General features: G+C 36.6%; 1 pseudogene; it reads right to left on the bottom strand.

Annotated features, from left to right (window-relative positions):
* Window positions 1-7,220: 7,220 nt before the first annotated feature.
* On the bottom strand, window positions 7,221-11,694 carry LOC114084640 (E3 SUMO-protein ligase ZBED1-like; annotated as a pseudogene).
* Between the last annotated feature and the right edge of the window lie 14,927 nt (window positions 11,695-26,621).

The raw sequence follows: 26,621 nt of genomic DNA, 5'->3' as shown, positions 1-26,621 counted from the left end.
ACTTAATATATTGTTTTCAAGGTTTATACATGTTTTCAGATATTTTAGGATTCCTTTCTTTTTGAAGGTGGCATAATATTCTAAATTGTATGTATACACATTTTTTTATCCATTCAGCCACTGATTGACATTTAGTTTATTTGACATCTTGGCTATTGTGAGTAGTGCTAGTCTTTTGATTTTTTGATAACTGTCATCCTGTCAGGTTTAATGAAGGATAAAAGTCATGTGGTCCTATCAATAGCTACAGAAAAATCAGTTCATATTCTTTCATGATAAGAATTTTCAACAAACTAGGATCAGAACATAATTAGAGGTTATATATGACAAGTCCACAGCTAATATCATATTCAATTGTGAAAACTGGAAAGGTTTTCTTCTAATATCAGAAACAGTATGCAAATGATGCCCACTCTTATCGTTTCTATTCATGTTCAGCACAATACTAGAAGTCCTTGTGGGAGCAAATGGGGGTTGGGGGAAGAAAAGACACTTGATTAGGAGATAAAATTGTTCCTGTTTGTGGATGATATAACCTGAAAGAAAACCCTTGGGGACTGGGGCTGTAGCTTAGTGGCAGAGCACTTGCCTAGCATTTGTAAGGCACTGGGTTCGATCCTCAGCACCACATAAAAGTAAACAAATAAAATAAAGGAATTTTGTTCACTACAACTACAAAAAAAATATTTAAAAAGAAAGGAACAAAAAACCTTTGGGCTGGGGATGTGGCTCAGAGGTAGAGCACTCACTTAGCATGCATGAGGCATGGTGTTTTATCCTCAGCACCACATTAAAAATAAACAAATAAAATAAAGATATTGTGTCCACCTATAACTAAAAAATAAATATATTAAAAAAACTCACATACACCACAAAAATCTGGTAGAATTAATACATGAATTTAGAAAAGTTGTAGGATTAAAAACAAAGAAACAAAGAGCAGTCACATTTCTATGTACTAATAATGAATTATCTGAAAGGAAAATAATACCATTTACAATAGCATCAAAAAGAATAAATTATCTAGGAATAAACTAAGGAGTCAAGAGACTTGTACACTGATTCTGCAATATGTTGATGAAAGAAATTGAAGAAGACACAAACAATTAGACATGCCTCATTCATGGATTGGAAGACTTAATGTACAATATGTATACTACTCCAAACAACCTACAAGTTAAACACAATCTTTATCAAAATTCCATTTGAATTTTTACACAATGAAAAAATGTTTTAAATTCAACTAGAACAACAACTGACTGTGACCAGCCAAATAAGTCCTGAGTAAGCAGGACAAAGCTTGAAGCATCACATTACCTGGCCTCAAAATATGCTACAAAGTACTACAAAGCACAACAGTATAAAACTGGCATAAAACAAACAATGAAACAGAGTAGAAAGCTCACATATTTACAGTCTTTTTTTTGACAAAGGTACCAAGAACCCAGAGGGGAGAAGGACTATCTATTCAATAAATGCTGTTAGGAAAATTATGTATCTACACACAAAAGGGTGAATTGGGTCCTCATCAACAATTACATTTATTGATCAACTCAAAGGTGATGTATATATGAATATGCCACAAGGAAACCCATTATGCTATATAATGAATATGCACTAGTCAAGATAGACTCACATAGCCAAAAATTTGGGAAATTCTGCAAAATATATCTCCTTTTGAAATTTCAAATAAGGATATATTACAGTTTCATATTACAAATATTATGGTAAAACAATCAACTCCAGAGAGACTAAAGATAAATGTACCAGAAACTATAAAACCACAGGGAGACAATATAAGAGGAAAAGTTCTATAACACTGATCAGGGCAATGATTCTTTCAGATATAATTCCAAAGAAAAAGAGACACATGGAATGTCATCAAATGGAAAAAAAAAAAAAAAAACTTCACAGCAAAGAAAATGATTAACAAAGTGAAGAGAGAAGCCACAGATTGGGGGAAAGTATTTGCCAACCATATATCTGACAAGTGTATTACCCAAAATATATTAAGAACTCAATAGCAAGAAAACATGACTTGATATTTTTTTTTAAAAATGGGCAAAAGATTGAAATGGACATTTCTCAAAAGAAGACCTATAAATGTTGAATAGGTACATGTCGAATGAAAAAAGATGCTCAATGTCACTAATCATCAGAGAATGCAAACGGAAACCACAATGGGCCATCACCTCACTGTAGTTAGAATGGTCACTGCCCAAAAGTTGAAAAATAAGAGGTGCTGGGGAGGGAGCAGAGAAAAGGGAATCTTTGTGTATTGTTGGTGATTGCTTCATTGTGTCTGTCTTTTCTTTCGCAACTTTTTCCATTTTTTAGTAACTATGTTATCTTGAACTGTATTTAGATGTTCTAATTACTCATAAATTTTCTTCTAAGGTCTGCAGGAGTGTACTTTCAAAAGAATGCTGTGCCCAAGTGTCCAGGGTCTGGATATTGTTAGTTTTCTCTTGCTCTGCAGTATGATTTCCTGAACCTCATGGTTTTTCCAAACTTGTGCTTTAATAAACCCAGATCTGATACACCAGTGATTGTAGACATGAGCAGATCCACTCTTTGTTAGCACTGAGATAAAATCCAGTACCTGTAGTTTGAACTGATGTGTGGGTGACCATCCTATCAATTTCACCTTAGTTTTTTTGGGGAAAAAAACTATGGTTTTATTTTCCCTTAAGGTTATTCACTGCTTTAGGATCTGATGAAACATGTAAAAATACTTGTTGGTAAGGGCAGGATGTTCTTTTACTTTCTGAATACACTTCCATCCTGCTCCTACTTTGTGTTTTACTCATATAACTAAATGATGTGCTCCAGAATAAGCTGTCCTCTAACCTGATTGCTTTGTCTTTTGTAGTCCTGGATTTTATTTCCCTGATTCTAAATGTATGACTGAGGCAGAAGAAGCACTGCTAGGAGGACTTGGCTCTTGTAGGTTCAGCTCTGGTTCTCTAAGTCAAGAAGCAGGTTGCAGGAGTTACAGAGCAGAGCTTACACATTTTCAGAAGCAGCTGCAGTTTAATTAACACGATTTGGTTGTTTATATACTGAAATCAATATATTTTTGGTATGTTTTTGTATTATTTACTTATTGACAATCATTTTCAAATTCTTTTTAAGATGCACGTTGTCTTAAATTTTGAGACTGCAGAGTTTTCTGAATATCTTCATAAATATTTAATGAGCTGTTAGCAAAGGTCCCATTAAAACTGTGTGGTAAGTAAACATGAATTTGAACTGGAAATTAATAATTGTTATTGAAAGACTAAAGAGATGGATATGAAATGTCAAAAAGAAGACTTTTTTTAAAAAGTACTGCATTTAAATTTCAAGCAACACTGAATAGTTTTGAGTTATATTGTTTTCTCCTCTCTCTTTTTTTAAAGGAAGTATAAAAAGTTACTCCTTTCTGAATTGAAAACAGTTATGATTGATTCCAACTACTGCATGAAGATACTAGGTCATTCCAAAGATTATTCTGTGAATATTAAGAAAAGAAGGAAAAATGAAGGAGAATCTGTAAGACAAATGGGGCCTAAAACTTATGAAATTATTTTAGCAGTTGATAGAGATTTATAGCAATAATTCCTTTAAAATGTATTGTTTAGAGATTCTTTATCTCATTTCTGGATGCCTAATACTGGAATTTGTCTCCCCTCCCCTTTACTAAAGATTTTTCTTCAAAAAACAATAATTAAGCATAAAAGCATTCATGTCTCTCTTTCTCTCTTTTTTAAGGAATCACCCTCATGGGAAGCTGAATATCTCAAGGGCTATCATTCAGGAGCCACCTAGAATAAAGTGGCTGTGATCCCAAGGTAATTTTCAGGTATGAGTTTCTAACAGTAAGAATAGCCAGTGTAATGCTTCTATTCAGCTTTTATTTTCCAATGAATAAAATAGTTTAATAAATCTTACCAGATAGTTGAAAGTGAGTTACTGATTACAGATGGTTTATTTGGTTATTTTTCTGATTAATAACATTTATTTTTCCTCTATGAATATTTTAGATATTTTAGCTTTTTTTGGTCAGCTTTAGTGAAAGCTTTAGTGTTTCAAGTGCAGGGATTTTTGTGTGACCCTGTGTGTGTGTACAGTTTTTGGACTGTACAGCTTTTTGGGGGAATACATCACATACCATGCAATTCACCCACTTGAAGTGCACAATTCATCAATTAACTGTTATTGTTCTGGTAAAATCCACATAACATAAAAGTAATCATTTGCTCATTTTAAGTGTGCAGTTTAAGTGGTATTGAGTACACTTACACTATTGTGCATCTGTCACCAATATCCATCTCCAGGACACTTTCATCTTAAGAAACTGAAGCTCCACACCCACTAGACACTCTCTCCCATTCTTCCCTCCTCCATGCTCCCAGCAACCAACCATCCTACTTGGGCTTCATGAACTTGACTACTCAAGGTGCCTGGTATAATTGCCTGAATGCAGCCTTTGGCCTTTTGCAACTGTCTTATTTTACTTAACTCAGTGACTTCAACATTTATCAATTTTAGTCTGTGGCCAGCGCAGACGGTGTGAAAGGTTCAGTCATGCAGCAAAATCCTCAGGGAGTTTAAATTAAAGACACAGACACCATTTTACTTTTAAACCAGCTCCTGGATGGCTCCTCAAACCCTCAGTCTCAAGCTCCCCAAGGGGGGCAGCCAGGTTTTACTGAAGATGTGAGAGAGAGAGAGAGAGAGAGAGAGAGAGAGAGAGAGAGAGAGAGAGAGAGAGAGCCTGCTAAGGAGAGGGCTTTTATTGGAGAACAAAGGATTCCAGGGAAAATCCCATCCAATGAAGGTCAAGGGGGGCAGTGTGGCAATGTCAGGTGCGATGATTGAATCTTTGGGGCAGTGGTGAGACACGCCTCCACATGGACAAGCTTTCGAACCCAAGAAGGGTGGGGAATGCTCTGCCACATTAAAAGTGACTGAGCACCTCACACCCAGCTGGGGAGGAATCTCAGTCATGTGCAAGGATGATCTCCCACAGTCGATGTTTTAGAGTGGGACTTGGTTTTTTTGTAAGGCCAAGTAGTATTTCAATGTATGTGTTCACAGATCATGTGGTGCATGTGCAGATCAGTTTATTGATCCATCCATCCATCTATCCATCCAAGGGCTTGGGTTGCTTTCATCTTTGGGCTGTTGTGAACATACTGGGGCCATGAACATAGGTGCATATCTTTCAATTGATTTTTTGAAGGCTTTCAGCTATACACCCAGTAGTAGAATTGCTAGTAGTTAAAGTTTTAAATAACTGCTGTACTATTTTCTAAAGTGGCTGCACCAAATAACAGTACCCATAATATCTCTATAATTTTAAACACAGAGAATCCTAAAGACCTCAGCCAATATTAAAGTTCCAGTGACTTCTAAATGAAATGTCTTCTGAAAGCATCATATAATGAGTATTCCAAGTCCAAGTAGCCTCTGGTCTACCAACTCTGTGACAGTGGGAATTTTACCCCAGCATGTACTTCACACCATGCCCCAGTGAAGCCTTGCATGTGGAAGAGGTCAAGGTGTATCTGTTAGATAATTGTTTCTATGGACAATGAGCTTAGAGCTTAATCATGTAGCACTTGTCAGAATAGCTGGCGACCAGTACCTGAGGTAGCATTGTGGAAACCGGGGTATCATGGGACCCACTTGTCTGTCTTTATAGCATGTGTTTAAGGCAAATGGCAGCTCTACTTGTTGGTTTGCATCAGTTCACTTTAGCCCTCAATGAATAGTAAAGTATTGACATTCCCTGTGCTTCTAGAATGCAGAGTGGTTTTTAATTTAGAGAGCCTAATGATAGTGTTGATCTTACCCTTCATTCCTAAACCCAGCCCCTTTCCTGCCCTGCATCCTGTACAGTCTGGCTTCTCTTAACCTGCACAAGGAGCTGTGAAGCCTGGGAACCACAGAGCTCAACGTTCAGCTGCTTAAAGAAGGGAACATCATTCTTCCAACCTGAAAAACAGTCCTACAATTTAAAAGCAGAATTCCATTTTCCTCAAGGACACTTCCAGTAAACCAATGCCCCCCTTTAATATATATATATATATATATATATATATATATATATATATATATATATATATATATATATCAGTTTATTGATCTATCTATCTATCTATCTATCTATCTATCTATATCCCTCTATATATGTGTGTGTGTGTGTATATATATATATATATATATATATATATATATATATATTGCAAATTAAATGCCCCCCATGAGCTTGAGTTTTAAAAGACTTCAAAGGAATTCAAATGTCTTCTCCAATCCAGAAATTTCAAATTCCAGTCTTCATACTGGGAAGTTGGCCTCAAGTAGGTTTTTAAAAAAAAAAGAGAGGAAAAATAGGAACCTTTTATTCTCCCCAAGAAAAATAAAAACATTTCACTTCCGTTCATGCATCACAAATAAAACACAGAACTGCAATATGCATGAACTACCTAGATTGGAAGGGACTTTAAAAGTGGATTTTTTTTTTTTTTTGCTAGGGAATGTTTGTAATTCCAGCAGCTTGGGAGGCTGAGGCAAGAGGTTCAGGATTTCAAAGCCAGCCTCAGCAACAGCAAGGCATGAAGCAACTCAGGGATACCCTGTCTCTAAATAAAATGCAATATAGGGCTGGGGATGGGGCTCAGTGCTCAAACCCCTCTAGGTTCAATCTGTGGTTCATAAAAAGGACTTTGTTGTATTATATGCATGTATCAGGATAGCCTCAGGAATTTCGTGTACCAACAAGAAAAGAGAAAGCAAAGAGAAATTTGGCAGGATTGTAGGAGACACATTGCAATGTGATAGGTGCAACCTGAAAGCCAGAGAGCAACACCCCTGTTTTTTTTTTTTTTTTGTTTGTTTGTTTTTTTAATCTTTTCCATTTACTTTTCCAAGTGTCTGAAACTGATAATCATTTTCCCATACTTTCCACCCCCCTCTCCGAGATAAAACCCATCCCTTTTCAGGCAGAGTATGGTGGCTAAATAATTTTACCAGGGTCCCCAAGGGGAGACCTTTGCTTCACCTGAAATAGGAAAAAACCCAGAGCTTTGATGGACAGGTGATGTGCTGCTTGGCAGGAATCTGTCTTCCACCCAGACCTGGTTGGAATTTTCCAGATTGTTTCAGAATCCTCTCTGGAGACACCTATAGTCAGTCCTTGGAAAGGAAGAGGGGGAAAGGAAGGGGAAAGAATTTCATCTGAAAACCGAGGCCTGCCCGTTCCTCTTGGTGCTGACCATGCTGGCTGAGGAGCCGAAGAGGCGCTCAGGAAAGATGCAGGTGGCGGCCACTCACCAGTACTTCTGGAGCACCTTGGGTAGCACCGGGAAGAGCTCCAGGCTGTCGGACCCCCACATGAGTGGGTTCCCGTGGAGGCTGAGGACCTTCTGCGACTTGAAGTTGCTCAGCTCCTCCAGCAGCTGCTCGTGCAACTCCTCCTGTTTCTCGGCGCTGCCTATCTGGCAGAAGGTCTCGGCCAGCATGCTGTTGATGATGCTTCTGGGCTTCTTGGCCACAGGCCCCTTGGACACTGAGTAGAGCTTGTCCTCCGCAGGCGGCAGCAGCGGGAAGCTGCTGTCCTTGGCCTTCTCCAGGAGGCCTTTGGCTTCCTCCACCACTAGGTTTTCCAATTGCTGCCTCTCAAAGGCCGACAGGAATGGGAATCTCTTATAGCGAGAGTCCACGAAGGTGGCCACATTGAGGAACAAACATGTCTATCTCAGTCGTCTCCTGGGAGGTCTTTTAAGAGCTCTTGGGCAATGATCTCCTTGGCCATGCTCATCTCCTTGCAGTTGATCTCTTTGATGTTGAGCTTTGTGTTCAGCAGCAGCGGCTTCACCATGTTGATGGTTGGGTGCTTGGATGAGGACAGCATCTTGGCCACCTGCTTAAAAGTCTGCAGCAGGTCCACCACACTGCCAATGGTGGCTCACTTGGTGGCCTCCAGCATGAGATGGTGGTTGTTGCTGTCCTCCACCAGGATTCCCACGATGGCGAACTGCTGCTCCTTGAGCCACTGTAGATGGCCAGGGTGCTGCCCCACCAGGCCACCTGGTTGCTGATCAGCATACTGTTCTCTGTACCATGCTGCTTCTGCTTCTTGTGGAGCATGTACATGGCCACCAAGGACTGCTGGATGTTCGCCACCAGCCTGAGACAGCACGCCAGCGGCAAGCCCAGCTTGGGCAGCTGGAAGGCCTGCTGGATGCCCGCTTTGAAGATCCACTCCCCAGACACAGCATCTGCATGAGGATATCCAGCAGGGAGCAGGCCTTGGCGATGTCCTTCCCGCAGTCCTTTGTGGTCCTGAAGACCTTGGTCCTGATGCCCCACTCAATGAACATCTCCTAGAGCACGTGCGTGATGGTCTCCGCCACATTCTCCTGGACACCTCGAAGGTCTTTAGGTACCTGGAGGCCACCGACAGGCAGTTAGAGGACGCAAGGCCCAGAATGTGCATGGCCAGCGTCACATAGGCGTGGTTCTGGTTGTTGCTGTGCCACAGATTGGTGGAGGTGCCGCACTATGCGGTGTCCGCCAGCTTCTTGAGCACAGCCTCCCACATGACACTGTAGCGCTCTGGCAGAACCTTGCTGTAGAAGAACTTCCTACTGGGCAGCTCGTAACTGGGCTCTGTGGTCCTGAGCAGCACGCAGAACATGGGATCGTCTACAATGGAAACGATGCACAGCCTCTCGCAGATGAGTGACCGAACCGTGCCCATCAGCTCCTGCTGCCTTGTGCCCTAGAAGCCATGGCCAGGTTTCAGGCCAGTGCGTTCTGTGCAGGTGGCAGCAGCTGCTGCTTCTGCGACGATGAGGACGACTCAGGATTGAGTTTGGAGAAGGTCAGAGCCTGAGGTATCTAGTGGGAGTTGAGAGGAAATGTCACACACTCATGCACACACATGAAGAGAATTGTTAAAAATTTCCAAGAGTAAATTTTACAAGACCAATGCTCTAATTCTTGAGCTATGGAACCAACTCCAATAGTAAATTTTCATAGTAGTCTTTCCTGGGAAAGAGAGAATACAATTATAGTCTTCAGGGTTCTTAGGTCCTGAAATACTCTCATTCCCACACCTTAAGTACCTCCTGTATTTTAATCTAAATATTTGAGTACCTCTCTGCTGTCCTGCACTTTCCACCCTGATCCTCTCTGGGAGATTCAGTTTTCAATACTTTTGTTAACCTTTTTTTTAAAGCAAGTAAATTTCAACATACAGGTTTTAACATATAAAGTCATCAGTGCCCAGAAAATGTGGAATTTTCCAGCACTCCTCACAGCGTGTACTTCAAACCTGTCTTTCAGGGCTTTTGGCTGAGGCCATGTGTTAGTTTTGAAGACAGAATTTCAATATGTTGGTGACTGGACTCATGTCCATCAGTCCTGCCTTTTCACAGTTCCTTTTAAAGCAAAGAATCTTCATCTTGGAATTTAGAAAGAAGCACAAGTCTTTTGTTTTATTTTTACACCAGTTCTGCTAATGATGGGCTCCTTTTCTTCTATCATCTGCGGCCTCCTGGGCTAAGCTGGGCAGGCAAGCGGACTAAGCTGCTCACTGGTCTTGTTGACAAATACAGAAGTATCTGTGAATCCATTCCAAGGGGCTTATTAGATTTTCTGATGGAGAAGCAGATAAACCAACAAAATTATATATTATCATGTACACAATGACCTCAAACTTCTAAGAATATGTAGTTTAAAATATAATTTTGTTTTCCAGCAATTTCATGAAAAAAAAAACATGCTTTCCTAGAACTTTCTTTTTTTGGGGGGGGTGGAAATGTTCACTGGGGATTGAACTCAGATGCACTCCACCACTGAGCCACATCCCCAGCCCTGTTTTATTTAGAGACAGGGTCTTACTGAGTTGCTTAGAGCCTCGCTTTTGCTGAAGCTGGCTTTAAACTCATAATCCTCCTGCTTCAGCCTCCCAAGCTGGTGAGATTACAGTCATGTACCACCATGTCAAACCTAGAACTTTTAATATTTTGCTTGGATGATCTTGATCAACTTCTAAATAAAAAAGGGAAATTTTGTGATATACAATGATCTCTTATAAAGATATCTTAATTACTTTCAACATAAACCACTCAAGTTAAACATATTAGAAAGTATATATATATATATATATATATATATATATATATATATATATATAAAGTATATATATATATATATATATATATATATATATATATATGAATAAGATGGAGTATTACAAAAAACCCTAATTGAATCATAAATACTTCAAGGTAAAAGCAGGGCTGGGCCGACTTTGGCCACAGACCAACTCTGGCTGATGGTCTGTGTTTTTAGAGCCTATAAGATAAGAATTATTTTTTTACATTTTTACTGAATTGATGGAGGAGGTAGAGAAGGGGGAATTGTGTTTCCCTTAAAGCCTAAAATATTTAATAGCTAGTTCCTACAGAAGAAAGTTTGCTGACTACTGATATAAAGGGTAATGTGACTGAAGCAGCAAATATCTACTAAAGCAAATATTAATGTGATATTTAAAATTTATCTTTATGTCATCTCCTCACATACAAAAAGTTATCAAATTTATCAACATAACTTCTAATAACTCTGTTCTCAGTTCACATATCTCTAACTTTGATGACCACTTTATCCAAACCCATCACCTCTTACCTGAACTTCTGTATCATCTTCTCTATTTCACAATATTCTTCTTTCTTCAATGAATTCCTAACTCCTTGTTGGAAGGTGTTTTAAAATATAAGATTTTATGTAATTCACTTGGTTAAATTCCTTTAGTAGCTTTTAACTCACCTTAAGATAAACATTTTTGAAAGTTCTTCATGATATCATACCTTCAAATCTCTAGAGTCCAAAATTATAACCAACATTGCTTATCTTTTCTGTATTTTCTGACCCCACCAGCCAAAACCATATTCTAATCCAGACTTGGAGTCTTTTGAGTCTGAGTTTCCATTTGTCTGTAATATTCTCCCACCCTCACCTTTTCTCTTACCTAGTTCTTACTTATCTTTCAGAAGCTCCATTAAATACCAGTTTCATAAGGAATCCTACTTCAAACCCATAAAATAAATCACATATTTATAACATATACTCCCATAACATTGTCTATATTTCCATCTTAGTATTTACTATGATTGTACTCTATTAATCATGGAAGACATATTTTTGGTTTCTTTACATTTTACAGAGGTAGGGCCCATTTTACAGAGGTAGGGCTGTCTATCAATCACACAGTGTGGAGTACTTCTTAGGTACTTAACTCTCAGTTGAATAAACAAATAAATAAGGAATAAAGAAGCAAGTCAATGAATAAGACAATAAATATAGAAAACACATCCAATTTTGTAAACCAACTCAACTTACAGTGTTGTGTTTTAGAAATATAATTATATGGGCATCTCAGAACTCTTGAAAACTTAAATTTTATTACTCATATATAGACATCCACCTTTGTAAGGAATTAAACTTTCTGAATCAGCTGGAACTTTCTTCCCATTTTGACTCTTCACCTTTCATTTTAACATCTCTCCCTGACATATATTCACTCACAGTGTGTTCACATATGTGTGCACACACATGCACCATGCCTCCTGTCATCAAGATTGCAGGGGTTCCTGAGAACTCTGCATTCTCTTTCTTCACATTGTCATTCACCATCTCCATTGCTTCCTGACACTGACATCTTGGGTTTGAGTTTTCTCTGCTACTTTCTATTTTTTTGCTGCTATTGTCAATCTCTTGTCTATATTCTCTTCACAGTAGTAAGGTTTATGTACAGAATAAAGGCAAAGAGAGGCCCCTCCATCTAACTGTCTACACTGTAGGAATTTCTAGTCTCCTGGTTAAAATTCCTACAACAATATAAAAAATCTGTGGGTAGGCCTAACAATCTTGTAAGCAGGGATTAGTTACACAAAGAAGCAAGGGATGGTTGGAAGAAAATTTTGAATGCATTGATAATGGAAATTTTACACTGTATTTGGATGTTCATAGTAGCACAGGTTCACTTCTTTAAAAGACCTTATAACTGGAGAAACCAATCAAACTGTTCCCTGTGTAAAAAAAATTGATGAATATGCTATTGTGCTGTATATTTGAAAATTGCAGAGAGTGTAGAATTTAAGTGTTCTTATCATATTTTATGATTTAGATATTAAGTGCCTCATTCTCTCACTAAAGCTCATGTGTGAGAGAATGCAAGAACATTCAGAGAAGAAATGATTGGGTTATGAGAGCCTTAACTCAACTGGTAAATTAATCCCTTGATGGGATCACCTGAGTGGTAACTGAAGGCAGGTAGAATGTGGCTAGAGGAAGTGGTACTGGGGGTCATGCCTTTAGGGTATATATTCTGTACCTAATGAGTATAGTCTCTCTCTGCTTCCTGATCATGTGAGATACTTCCCTCTGCCACCACTCTTCTGCCATAATGTTCTGCCTTACCTCTGAGACTCCTGAAACCATGAGCCCCCAAATAAACTTTTCTCCTCTAAAATTGTTTTTGTCAAGTCTTTTGGTCATATCAGTGAATAGATGACTAAAACAGCATACAAAATGATCTTCTGAAATACATATACATTGTAAATGGAATGACTAAATTGAGCTAATTGACATGTGTATTGCTCCCACATTCTTGTTATCTTTTATGATAAGAACACTTATGTACAATTTATGTTTGTTAATTAAAACTTAAAAATTATATTTATGAAATATATGGGTAGGTCTTTCACCAATTCTGGGCTTCTCCATTCTTTTGGGACATCAAATAAAATTCTCTCCAAGTCTTATGAAAATCCTAAGAATAAGGAACTCCTTACCCCATATATGCTGTATTTCTTTTGTCTGTGGCACCTTTTTTAGCACAGCCACAGACATTGCTCAGTTTTTTTCTTATTTATAGTTGTAGTCAACCATACATATCACTCTTTCCCTTCTCTTCCTAATCATCAGAAAGATAACCTCAAGTCCCCATGAAACAAGGGAATTTTGTAAAAAATGATGACAGTAAGTTCATCTAAATCAAATGTGCAAGAAACTCCATTGTTCAACATAGTTTTCACAGCCATATTCTCAAAATTAGAGTGAGAAATATTCCTATTTATTGGATTTTAGCTACTTCTTATTTCTTCAGGACTTTATATACTCTAAAACCACCAAAATAAATTTTAGAACACTTTCATAAACCCCATCCATATCCATGAACCTCATTGTTCATTTCTCCACAACTTACTGGTCCTGAGTACTTGTCATTTTCTGTCTTTGTGAATTTAAAAAAAATCAAATCCATGTACTTATATATGGAATGGAGCATTATATATGAGAAGAGGATAACAGTGTCCTTTCTTTTGCTTCTAGCTTCTTTATTTTGCCACAATGCGTGTTTGGGGATATGGGCACATTGGTTCTAATCTTGTTCAACAGATCAGAGTAGACCACCAAGAAGATCAGCACCTACTCAGACTGCTTTCACATTCATGATTCCAACCTCAAAATGACAATGTTTGGAGTATAGCTCCTAGAAAGCAGTGGCCCCGGGAATCAAGGTCCCCTACAGGATAAAGACCCAGTGCTGACTCCTGTGTCTCTCCAACCTAGGCCTGTCACAATGGCTTCCTAAGGATTTGGATTTCCCGATCCACCACTTCTTTCTAATCTACCTTTTTACTTTTGCTTATTTATCTGTACTACTCTGCCTTTTCTCTGGAGTATATGATATATAAAACACAATGATGCAAAATCCACATGAGGCCTGGGGATGTGGCTCAAGCGGTAGCGTGCTGGCCTGGCATGCATGTGGCCTGGGTTCAATCCTCAGCACCACATACAAAAAAAATGTTGTGTCTGCCAAAAACTAAAAATAAATAAATAAATATTAAAAATTCTCTCTCTCTCTCTCTCTCTCTCTCTCTCTCTCTCTCTCTCTCTCTCTCTCTCTCTCTCTCAAGAAAATCCACATGAAAAATATCCCTAGCTGAGGAATTTCTGTATGGAAAGAATTGGCTAACACTTTAGAAACACTTTGGATAGCAAATTGTGAGGGAGGCACAGATTCCACTACTACTTAAAGGTAGTTTTGGCTGTGACAAGTAGAAAATAGTTAGTGTTTGGGTCATCACCATAGGATTTACCAACATTCCTCCGTCCTCCATTGCCATAAAAGTTGTAGGTGCAGGGTAAATTAGTTATGCTTTGTTCCTGTAGACCGTGAACCCTTTGAGACTATAATCCATTCTTTCTCTATCTTTGTATCTCCAGATCATAGCCTAATGTCAATGACAAAGTACTTACTCAAAGCATGTTTCATAAACAAGTAGATGAATTAATGAGTGAACAAATAAGTCAATTACCCAATGAATATTCACTTAGTGATCATTTGTGAGGGAAGTGCAGTGGGCAGGTCAGAACCACAAGGAAAGCATGAAGTTACCACCCACAAACATGGTTATGATTGGCAGGCAGCTAGTGAAAAGTGTCAAAGGACCAGGACCAAGATGCACTTTATTTGCAAGCATGATCTGCCTTGAGTTTAACAGTTGTTGAATTTAAACTTATCTCACTAACTGCTTCCTTGCAGTCTCATAGAATAATTCTGCTTAAATTTTACTTAATTGTATCAGAAAGATGCTTGCCTGTAAACCTGTATATCTTCCCTTTTTTCTACCATTGGTTTATACTTGAAATAGAACTGAGTCAATGGAACTCTTTACAAAGTATTTCCACTTCTTGCTCTTTCCTTGGGCACCTCACCTGAAGTTAGGGATGATCATGTGACCTTCTTGGGACAATAGCAGGTGTTACTTGTAGTCATAACCCTTCATATCCACAGAGCACAAGTCTTTATCCTCTGGCACAATGACCTGCAATTTTGATATTTTGTCTGGTACCTAGAATGGGCACATTGTCAAGTAGAGCTCTCAATCAACCCTCAATAGGCTCAAAAGTGAAAAATAAAATTTTATTTTAAATTGTTAAGATTCTTGCCCTTCTTTGATATGATAGCATGGCCTAAATTCTCTCAAGGAAATAATAGATACAAAATAACAAAGAATCTATATAAATATTCTCTTTTCTGATTAAGTAAACATCTTTGAGACCACTCACCCTTGCTGGAATCAAGGTATTACATTCTAGCGTACTGACCCTGGATGAGTTAGGTAAACAATCTGGGACTACAAGATTTCTAGAATAATTATAGCTAACTTCAAGACTTGTGAGGACTAAATGAGGTTAACATCTAAGAAACAGAGCAATGCTTTGAACAGCCTAGGAACCATATACATGAAAGTTATTGTTTATACTTTTAGTCTTATTGGACTTGACTTTCACCTTGGTTACCCCTTGTGTTTAATTTCAGAGCTGTCTAGTCAAAGACCACATCTCAGAAGAGTTTTGTTAATAATTCTGTGATTAAGAGCTACAGAAATGAAAGTAAAACAAACAAACAAACAACAATAACAGCAATGACAAACTTTGGGGAAGTAAAACTGAAGAAATTACTTTTAGATTTATTGATCTTATGGTGTACTGAGCCTAACATTTAATTATCACTTGGCAATGTGGCCCCTTCTATAGCTAATCATAACTTAATATTTCCTATAGGGAAAGAGAATGACTTTCTAGTAAATAGTTTTATAACAGCCTCTGAGTTCAATTGGAGGTTGTAGAACCACAGATCCACACTGGGATATGAAGGGAACTCTTTAGAGTTTAAGACAGGAGTATAACCAGCATGAATAATCCCCAAAGTCTGGGTTTCATATTTTTTTGTGTGTGTGACTATGACATGCCAATAAGAGATCTGGAAGGAAAAGAAAGGTGGACACCCAACTGGGCACAATGAGGATGATTAAGATCATAAGTGACATGAGAATTAAAAATCAACTTATAACTTGGGGCTGGGGTTGTAGCTCAGTGGTAGAACGTTTGCCTAGCCCATGTGAGGGTCTGAGATCAATACTCAGCACAACATAAAGATAAATAAATAAAACGAATGCATTATGTCCATCTATAACTACAAAAAAAATTTAAAACATATTTTAGCTGTAGATGGATATAATAACTTTATTTTGTATTATTATTATTATTATTATTATTATTATTATTATTTGAATTCCAGTACTTAGTGAAACTCTAGGGCAGCAAATAATGTGTAAGGGTAACCAGTACTGCACAATAGTTCTTGTTTTGATACATTCCCTCTGTAGTGATTTATTAAGGGAGACTGAAAAAGCCTGATAAAATGCATAAACAGTGCTGAACAGTAAACAACTATGTCTAAGGATGAAAAAAATGGGACCCACATGCTGTGCATGGAAATTACCCTTAACAATATGGCCTATTGTTGAACAGATTAGGAAGCCAAAGGTTGATTGTAATCAAATTTGAAGTTTCCCATCCCTTATAAAAGCAACACTTCCTTGTGCAAATGTTTCAATTTGTTGTAGTTAAAAACTTCTTCCTGATATAATCCTTGAAGAAACCAGTTCTTTTGACTGTCAAGTGAATGGAAAAATTTAGACAGGGAACACACTGGACTTCATAAAATGAAACAGAGATTGTATGTTGAAAAAGAAATAAAATCTAAAGAATTAACAGGAGCAAATTAAACCAGCTAGAGAGCTCCAGATAGGGATTTCTTTTGTAGTTCATTTAAGCTGGGGGAGAAGTTTTGTGGGTTGGCTAGGTGCTGAAATCTCTTTTTATTAAAATATATATATTTTTACATAATGCCCTATTAGTAACTGTTGTATTCTGCTACCTTTCCTATGTAAATATGTAAAAATGTAGATGTGTAACCGACGTGATTCTGCAATCTGTATTTGGGGTAAAATTGGGAGTTCAAAACCCACCTGAATCAAATGTATGAAATATGATATGTCAAGAGCTTTGTAATGTTTTGAACAACCAATAAAAAAATAAAGTAAAATAAAATAAAATATATATATTTTTTATTTTTATTTTTTAAAATGTATTTATTTATTAATTTGCATAATGATTCTTTTTTTTTAAAGAGAGAGAGAGAGAGAGAATTCTTTTAATATTTATTTTTCAGTTTTTGGTGGACACAACATCTTTATTTTATATTATGTGGTGCTGAGCATCGAACCCAGTGCCCCGCATATGCCAGGTGAGCATGTTACTGCTTGAGCCATATCCTCAGCCCTGCATTACAATTCTTAATACACCATTATATAATAATTTATCATTTAATTATATATTATATATAAGGCATGTTGACACCAAATTCACATCTTCATACATGTATTTTGTATAATGATGGGGATCTCCTTTCATCATCCATGCTATTCCCCTTCTTTCTCCTTTTTCCTCCCACCCCTATTCCCTATCTAAAGGTAATATTTCTCCCTTGCTCTCCCTTCCAACCCATTTTGAGTCACCCCCCTTATATCAGAGAAGACATTTGGAATTTAATTTTTGTGGACTGGCTAACTTCACTTAGCATAATCTTCTCTAATGCCATCCATTTCCCTGCAAATTCCATTAACTTATTCTTTTTTATTGCTGAGTAATATTCCATTGTGAATAAATGCCATATTTTTTTAATCCACTCATCCACTGAAGGACATCTAGGTTGCTCTAGAGTTAATAAATTGTGAATTGTGCTGCTATAAACATTGATGTGGCTGTGTCCCTGTAATATGCTATTTTTAGGTTTTAGTCTGAGAAGAGGAATAGCTGGGTCAAATGGTGGTTCCATTCCAAGTTTTCCAAGGAATCTCCATACTGCTTTCCAAATTGGCTACATCAATTTGCAGTCCCACCAGCAGTGTATGAGTGTACCTTTTTCCCTGCATCTCTCCAGCACTTCTTGTTTGTCTTCATAATGGCTGCCACTCTTACTGGAGTGAAATGGTATCTTAGAGAAGTTTTAATTTGCATTTTATGATTGCTAGAGATGATGAGCATTTTTTTCATATATTTGTTGATTGATTGTATATCCTCTTCTGAGAAGTGTCTGTTCAGGTCCTTGGCCCATTCATTTATTGGATTATTTGTTTTTTTTTTTTTTTTTTGATACTTATCTTGTTCAGCAATTTATATACCCTAGAGATTAGAGCTCTATCTGATGTGTTAGGGGTAAAAATTTGTTTGCAAGATGTAGGCTCCCTATTAACCTCACATATTATTTCTTTTGCTGAGAAAAAAAACTTTTTAGTTTGAATCCATCCCATTTGTTGATTCTTGGTTTTAATTCTTGTGCTATAGGCATCTTATAAAGGAAATTGAGGCCTAGCCCCACGTGATCGAAATTAGGGCCTACGTTTTCTTATACTAGATGCAGAGTTTCTGATTTAATCCATAGATCCTTGCTCCATTTTGAGTTAACTTTTGTGCATGGTCAGAGATATGGATTTAATTTCATTTTGTTGCATATGGATTTCCAGTTTTCCCAGCACCATTTGTTGAAAATGCTATCCTTTCTTCAGTGAATGCTTTTGGCAACTTTGTCTAATATAAGGTAGTTCTTATTTTGTGAATTATGTTCTGTGTCCTCTGTTCTATACCTTTGGTGTACTAGCCTGTTTTGGTGCCAGTACCATGATGTTTTTGTTACTATTGGTCTGTAGTATAGTTTAAGGTCTGGTATAATGATACCAACTGTTTCACTCCTCCTGCTTAGAATTGCTTTAGCTATTCTGGGTCTCTTATTTTTCCAGATAAATTTCATGATTGCTTTTTCTATTTCTATGAGGAATGCTATTGGGATTTTGATTGGAATTGCATTGAACCTGTATAGTGCTTTTGGTAGTATGGTCATTTTAATAATTTTAATTCTGCCTATCCATGAGCAAGGTAGATATTTCCATCTTCTAGGGTCGCTTCTATTTCTCTCTTTAGGGTTCTATAGTTTTCATTGTAAAAGTCTTTCACCTCTTTTGTTAGGTTGATTCCCAAGTATTTTTTTTTTTTTGAGGATATTGTGAATGGAATAGTTTTCCTCATTTCTTTTTCAGAGGATTTGTTACTGATACACAGAAATGCTTTTGATTTATGGGTGTTGATTTTATATCCTGTCACATTGCTAAATTCATTTACTAATTCTACAAGTTTCTTGGTAGAGTTTTTTGGGTCTTCTAGGTATAGAATCATATCATCAGCAAATAGTGCTAATTTCTTTCATCTGTCTAATTGCTCTGGCCAGTGTTTCAAGAACTATGCTAAATAGAAGTGGTGAGAGAGGGTAATCCTGTCTTGTTCCAGATTATAGAGGGAATAACTTCATTTTTTCTCTGTTTAGAATGATTCTGGCCTGAGGCTTAGTGTAGATAGCTTTTACAATGTTGAGGTAAGTTCCTGTTATTCCCTACTTTTTCTTGTATTTTGAACATAAAGGGATGCTGTTGCCATATTTTGTCAAATGCTTTTTCTGCATCTATCGAGATGATCATGTGGTTCTCATCTTTAAGTCTATTGATGCGATGGATTATGTTTATTGATTTCCTTATGTTGAACAAACCTTGCATCCTGGGGATGAATCCCACTTGATCATGGGGCACAATATTTTTGATATGTTTTTGTATCCAATTTGCCAGAATTCTATTGATGATTTTTTTTCATCTATATTCATTACAGATATTGGTCTGAAGTTTCCTTTCTTTGAGGTGTCTTTGTCTGGTTTTGGAATCAGGGTGATATTGGCCTCGAGGAATGAATTTGGAAGTACTCCCTCTTTTTCTATTTCCTGAAATATATTGAAGAGTATTGGAATTAGTTCTTCTTGAAAGGTCTTGTAAAACTCGGCTGTATATCCATCTGGTCCTGGGCTTTTCTAGGTTGGTAATCTTTTGATGGCCTCTTCTATTTCCTCGCTTGATATCGGTCTGTTTAAGTTGTGTATATCTTCCTGACTCAATCTAGGCAGATCATATAACTTAAGGATTTATTGATGCCTTCACTATCTTCTATTTATTAGAGTATAAGGTTTCAAAATAATTTCTAATTGTCTTCTATATTTCTGTAGTGTCTGTTGTGATATTGCCTTTTTCATCCCATATACTAGTAATTTGAGTTCTCTCTCTTCTTCTCTTCATTAGCATGGCTAAGGGTCTGCCAATCTTATTTATTTTTTCAAAGAACCAACTTTTAGTTTTGTCAATTTTTTCAATTGTTTCTTTTGTTTCAATTTCATTGATATCAGCTCTGATTTTAATTATTTATTGCCTTCTACTGCATTTGCTGCTGATTTGTTCTTCTTTTTATAGGGCTTTGAGATGTAGTTTGAGATCATTTATTTGTTGGCTTTTTCTTCTTTTAAGAAATGAACTCTATGCAATAAATGTTCCTCTTAGTATTGCTTTCATAGTGTCCCAGAGATATCAATATGTTGTGTCTGAGTTTTCATTTACCTCTAAGAATTTTTTAAATTTCCTTCTTGATGTCTTATGTAACCCATTGTTTATTCAGTAGCATATTGTTCATTCCCCATGTGTTGCAGGAATTTTTCTTCCTTATTTTATTGTTGGTTTCAAATTTCATTCCATTATGATCAGATAAAATGCATGATAGTATCTCTACTTCTTTGTATTTGCTAAGAGTTGCCCTGTGACATAATATATGGTCTATTTTTGAGATGGATCCATGTGCTTCTTAGAAAAATGTGTATCTTCTTGATGTTGGTTGATATATTCTATATATGTCAATTAAGTATAAGTTATTAATTGTCTTGTTGAGTTCTATAGTTTCTTTATTCAACTTTTGTTTGGAAGATCTGTTCAGTGGTGAGACACTTGTGTTGGATTATTGTGTTGTGTTTTATTTGACTCTTGAACTTGAGAAAGGTTTCTTTGAGAACATAGCTGCACCATTGTTTGGGGGATATATATATATATATATATATATATATATATATATATATATATATAAAAATGATTGTTATGTATTGTTGGTGTATGGTTCCCTAGATCTGTATGTAGTGTCCTTCTTTATCCCTATTTTATTTGATATGAGTATGGACATCCTTGCTTGCTTCTGAGGTCCATGTGAGTGGTATGATTTTTCCCAACCTTTCACCTTCAGTCTGTATATATCTTTTACTATCAAATGAGTCTCCTGTAGGCAGCATATTGTTGGATCTTTTTTTTTAATCCAGTCTACAAACTTATGTCTTTTGATTGGTGAGTTTAAGCCAATAACATTTAGGGTTACTATTGAGATATGGTTTGTATTTCTAGCCATATTTGTTTATTTTTGTTATTTAACTTGATATGTTTTTCCTCTTTGATTAGTTTTTCCTTTACTGTACTACTTCCCACTGTTGCTTTTCATTGTTATTTTTCATTTCCTCTTAATGAAATATTTTGCCAAGGATGTTTTGTAGTGCTGGTTTTCTACCTGCAAATTCTTTTAACTTTTGTTTATCATGGAAGGTTTTTATTTCATCTTCAAACCTGAAGCTTAATTTTGCTGGATACAAGATTCTTTGTTGGAACCCATTATCTTTCAGCATTTGAAATATGTTGGTCCAGGATCTTCTAGGTTTCAGAGTCTATGTTGAAAGATCATCCATTAACCTAGTTGGTTTACCTCTAAATGTAATCTGCTTCCTTTCCTTATGACTTTTAAAATTCTCTATTGTTGTGTATGTTGGGCATCTCCATTACAATGTGTCTTGGTGTGGATCTCTTGTGATTTTGCACATTTGGCATCCTGTAGGCTTCTAGGATTTGGATTTCTGTTTCATTCTTTATGTCTGGGAAGTTTTCTAATATTATTTCAGTGAACAGATTGCTCAATCCTTTGGTTTGGTCCTATATATCTTGCTGTATCCCATTAACTATTAAATTTGGTCTCTTTATGCTATCCCACATTTCTTGGATGTTCTGCTCATCGTTTCTTACTAGTCTCGCTGTGCTGTCTACACTCTTTGTGATGATATACTTTGTCTTTGTTGTCTGATGTTCTATCTTCTAAGTGTTCTACTCTGCTGGTGATACTCTCATTTGAGTTTTTAATTTGGTTTATTTTTTCCTTCATTTCCAGGATTTCTGTGTTTTTTTTTTTTGTTTTGTTTTGTTTTGTTTTTGTATAACCTCTATCTCCCTGTACAGTTGATCTTTTGCTTCTTGGATTTATTTATATAAATCCACTGTCAAAGTGATCTTTCATTGTATTCATTTGCTGTCTAAAGTCTTTCTTGAGACTTTAGAACATCTGAACCATGTATATCCTGCAATATTTATCTAACATTCCTTCTGCTGCAGATATTACCTCTTCTAATGTTGAATGGCTCTGCATCATTTATGTTCCTTTCTTTCCTTGTCTTTTTATACTGCTCATGTTTCTTACCCAGCTCTGTGTGACTGTCGTTTTAATGTTTTTCCCCTATGTATTTATATTGCTCTTGTATAGTTCCAAAATCTCTCTGGTCAGCCACAGAACTGCACTGGTAGCCACACCCACTGATAGATGATGAGTAAGGTTTTCCAAGATGGATTCCGTCTGTTTCCTGCGTAGGGTGTTTGGTGAGGTGGGGGGTGCTGGGGTGACCTTGTGCTGTGTTCAGAGCTCAACTGGTGACCCACAAGCAAAGCCTCTGCATTCTGTGCCACCTTCCATCTGTACCAACCACACAGCAAGTGGGACGGCCTTCTATGTGTGCCAACCGCGCCGCCCTTTATTTTATTTTTATGTGGTTTCGGAGATTAAACCTAGTGCCTCACACATGCTAGGCAAGTGCCGTACCACTGAGATACAATCCTGGCCCCACAAAAAAACTTTTTTAAATGAACACATAATTATTGCAAGGAATTTTCTTTCTTTTGATTCATTACTTTTGGAAACAAAGTGACCCTCCTAGGTTAGACAACCAATAGCTAGTTTCATTAAAATTGCTATCAAATTGAGAACTCCAGCATTCAAACTGTATTTCTCAACACATTCCAGTACTTTAGAAATTTTAATGGAAATCATACATTTTTTCATGATAAGAGTCATATCTGAGCAAGACAAGCCACACTCTTACTCAGATTTGGAATTATTTAAGATGCTTGAAAACTGAGTAGCTTAAGTGTCTGGAACCAGACACTTAACTGTGTAGCTTAAGTGTCTGGAACCAGAACTGGGTTCAGAACTCAGTTCCACAATTTCTGGGTGAGCTTAGATAAAATAGATATTTTTCCCTATACTAGGTAGGTAAAATAGAAATTACCTAATAAGGTTTTTGGGAAGATTAAAGCAGATAATATGTAAAGCATCTGGTATAGATAATTCATTTTGATGACATAATAGGAAGTTTTAGAAGCTTTGGAAGAAAAATAATAACACAGAATCCTGGATGGTGAAAGGATTGTGAATCTTTCAGCTAATAACAAGATGTTTATCTGGACTGTGCAGAGCCTTGAGTACCTGGAGTTGGCTTAGGAGCTCTGAGAATTTGAGGCCCTGCCCAACACAACCAGGGAACTTCTTTCATCTGTGTTTGTAGTTATAGCAGTGCACTTACTATCAATAGAAGTATCCACTGCTATTGAAAAATAGGTTCATAACCATTGATTCAGAGAGGTTAAAATGTGTATCTGATGTAACCTGAATAGAGTTTGTCTATTGATGTCTTTTCACTCTTTTCTTATTCTCTGGGTGGAGATATTTACTTAGGGACCCTATAATCTTTCATTAAAAAGTGAAAAGGCAAAGGTTCCATCATAAATGGCATTTTTATGAATTCATAATACATTTGCATTACATTAAACATTTGTCCATATTAGTTACTGAGTTCTCACTCTGTCCCATTGAAGTTAACCAAATGACAACTAGCTTTGAAAAAGAATCCTGCATAATATGGTGATGGGAAGACAAAAAAAAAATTACCTATGCCTCTGACTTGCCATACTGTGATAGGAGGAATTACTGTCACCTGTGAGGCACTAGACTTATTCTCAGAAAACATTTTCTGGAATCAATACTGAGGTCTTTAGCATAAACCAATTAATTTTGTTGTTATTGCTCACTCACCCAAGTTAGATATCAGACTTCACCAAGGGCAGGTCTGTATTTAGGCATTTACTTATTCTCCAAGGGGGTAGAAAACAGCTACACTGGCTATGGTTTCTAGAATTGGGGTAAGCAAGAGGATATGCATGATACTGTGTAACACACAACACTGTTGTCCCATTTGATCCACCTTTTTTCTTTCCTTCCATCTTTCCTTCTGTTCTTCCTTTGTTCCTTTCTTTCTTCCTACCTCTTTCCTCCTTCCTTACTTCCTCTTTTCTCCTTCCTTCCTACCTCTTTTCTCCTTCATTTCTATTTCTTTCCTCCTTCCTTCCTTCCAACCATTTTCTTCCTTCCTTTCTTCCTTCCTTCCTTCCTCCCTCCCTCCCTCCCTCCCTCCCTTCCTTCCTTCCTTCCTTCCTTCCTTCCTTCCTTCCTTCCTTCTTTCCTTCCTTCCTTCCTTCCTTCCCCTTGATGACTTCATCTGGCTTATACTCTAATAAGAACTTCTTAGGTTGGGGATGTAGCTTAGTAGTAGAATTCTTGCTTAGTTTTTGCAATGTTCTAGGTTCAATCCCTACCATTGCAAAAGTTCCCAAACTCAATGTTTATAATAACTTTTATTCTTTATCTTCCCCCACAGTTTTAGTGGCTGAAGCAAGGGCCTTATGTATGCTTATGTATGCTAGGTAAATACCCCTATCTCCAACATTATTCCTTTAAGTGACAGAATTCAAACCTAAGCAATCCACCTTCAGAATCCACCAGCCTAACCATGACTCTTTACTGCATTAAGTGTCATTTTGTAGAGAGAGAAAAAAAGTTGATTATAAGCCACAGGCTCGTGACTAGCCTAAACCAAAGGCTTTGTTGTATTATGCAGACAACCCTAAGGGAGTCACACAGGACTGGGGGTTCAGTCTCTGAAAATGAAGCACCTGTATCTCAGACAAAGCTCTATTTGTAAATATTTCATTCAAGAACCTTGAGGAAAAGATGACTATTATAGACATAAATGCTTTCCTTTCCCTCCTAGCCACAAAGCATCTTTTATAAAAAAATGTTTTATTTGGAAATAATTTTAATCTTATACAAATGAATTGAAAAATAGCATAAAGCACACATAGATGGAGATTCTACTCAACACAATCTACAGCTAACATCTTACTCAATTTTCTTGATCATTTATAAACCCTTTCTTTCTCTCTCCCTGCATATGCAAACACATAATTTCTATGTAACATATGCACATATGCATGTATAATGTGTATGCAGTATGAAATATTTATAGCACATATACATAACCATGCATAACTATGTATATGCATAATAGTGTGTTTTTACTAAAGTGGTTGAGAACAAATTTTCTACATGGCCAAATGACATATTAAATGCATGGTATTTATTCACTTAAGAGATCTTGAGAAACAAAATATGAAAGTGAGTATTTTAAAATATGGATCTAAAATATGCCTGACACATTTTAGTAATAATAATAATAATAATAATAATAATAATAATAATAATAATAATAATAATTCACAGGTATTGATACAATGATCAGCATCTCTAATGCTGAAAGGATGATGTTGAACTCCAAGAGTTCAAGTAGCTGCCCCACAGGACAAGCTCATCCTTGCCTTCTATTTGACTGACTTCAAAATACATGCTGCTCTCACTAAACCCAGTTGCCTCTCAATAAATGTGTGCAAACCCATGAATTTTAAATGAGTTAATAAGCAAACACAATGCAATTTTTAGTAGCCTAACTGACCCATGTGCCTGAGTATGTGCATGTGTGCTTATATGTGTGGGGGTGGTGTCTGTGTATTTTTTTGCTTTCAATTTAATATTCCAAACTTGGATATGTTTAATCATAAAAATTGGAAAGAATAGTACAATGCATATCTGTGAGTCACCACTTAGATCCAAAAGCTATTAATATTATATTATTTCTGGTGACATTAATTTAATAATATTATTTAATATACATGTTATGTGTAATATGCTTGATATTTTCTGATTTTTCACTGGGTTATTTGGGAAGAAATAAAACCTGAGTTTCTCATCTTGTTTTCTTGGACTTATATTCAAGAGTGACTGCCAGCTAACAGGTGTTTCTAAACTACGCAATACTATTATGGTAACAAAAAAGCTATAAGAGCATCTTAGTAAAAAGGAAAAGAATCACTGCAGCTAAATCCTGTTCAGGAAATGTTGCAAGTAGCATGGGCATTTGAATGATGGACATGACATTCAAATCATCCATTGGTAGGGGCCTAAGACTGGGACCACTTGAGGGAAGATTAACTTTGCCAACTTTGTTTCTGCTCTGAGGATTTGTTAGTTCATTTGTTCTGCAACATAAACAAGATTATAGATGTTGTATATAATCAACATCTATTGATTGTATACAACATAATATATAATATATTATGCATGATTATATAAATTTATAGTACAATTCCAATCCTTGAGAACCTGAGACTACTGATGAAACATGTCAGTAAATAATGAAAGAAACAGTCCTCTGGTGATCCAACCAGTTGAATCAATCTAAAAGGAATAAACTGATAACATCCAGGAGACAGTGGGCATTTGCAGTAATTTTAATAAATGCCATATATGTGTATATCAAC

Source organism: Marmota flaviventris, chromosome 11 (assembly GCF_047511675.1).
Source record: "Marmota flaviventris isolate mMarFla1 chromosome 11, mMarFla1.hap1, whole genome shotgun sequence".
NCBI lineage: Eukaryota > Metazoa > Chordata > Mammalia > Rodentia > Sciuridae > Marmota > Marmota flaviventris.
This window is presented reverse-complemented; position numbering and strand designations above follow the sequence as displayed.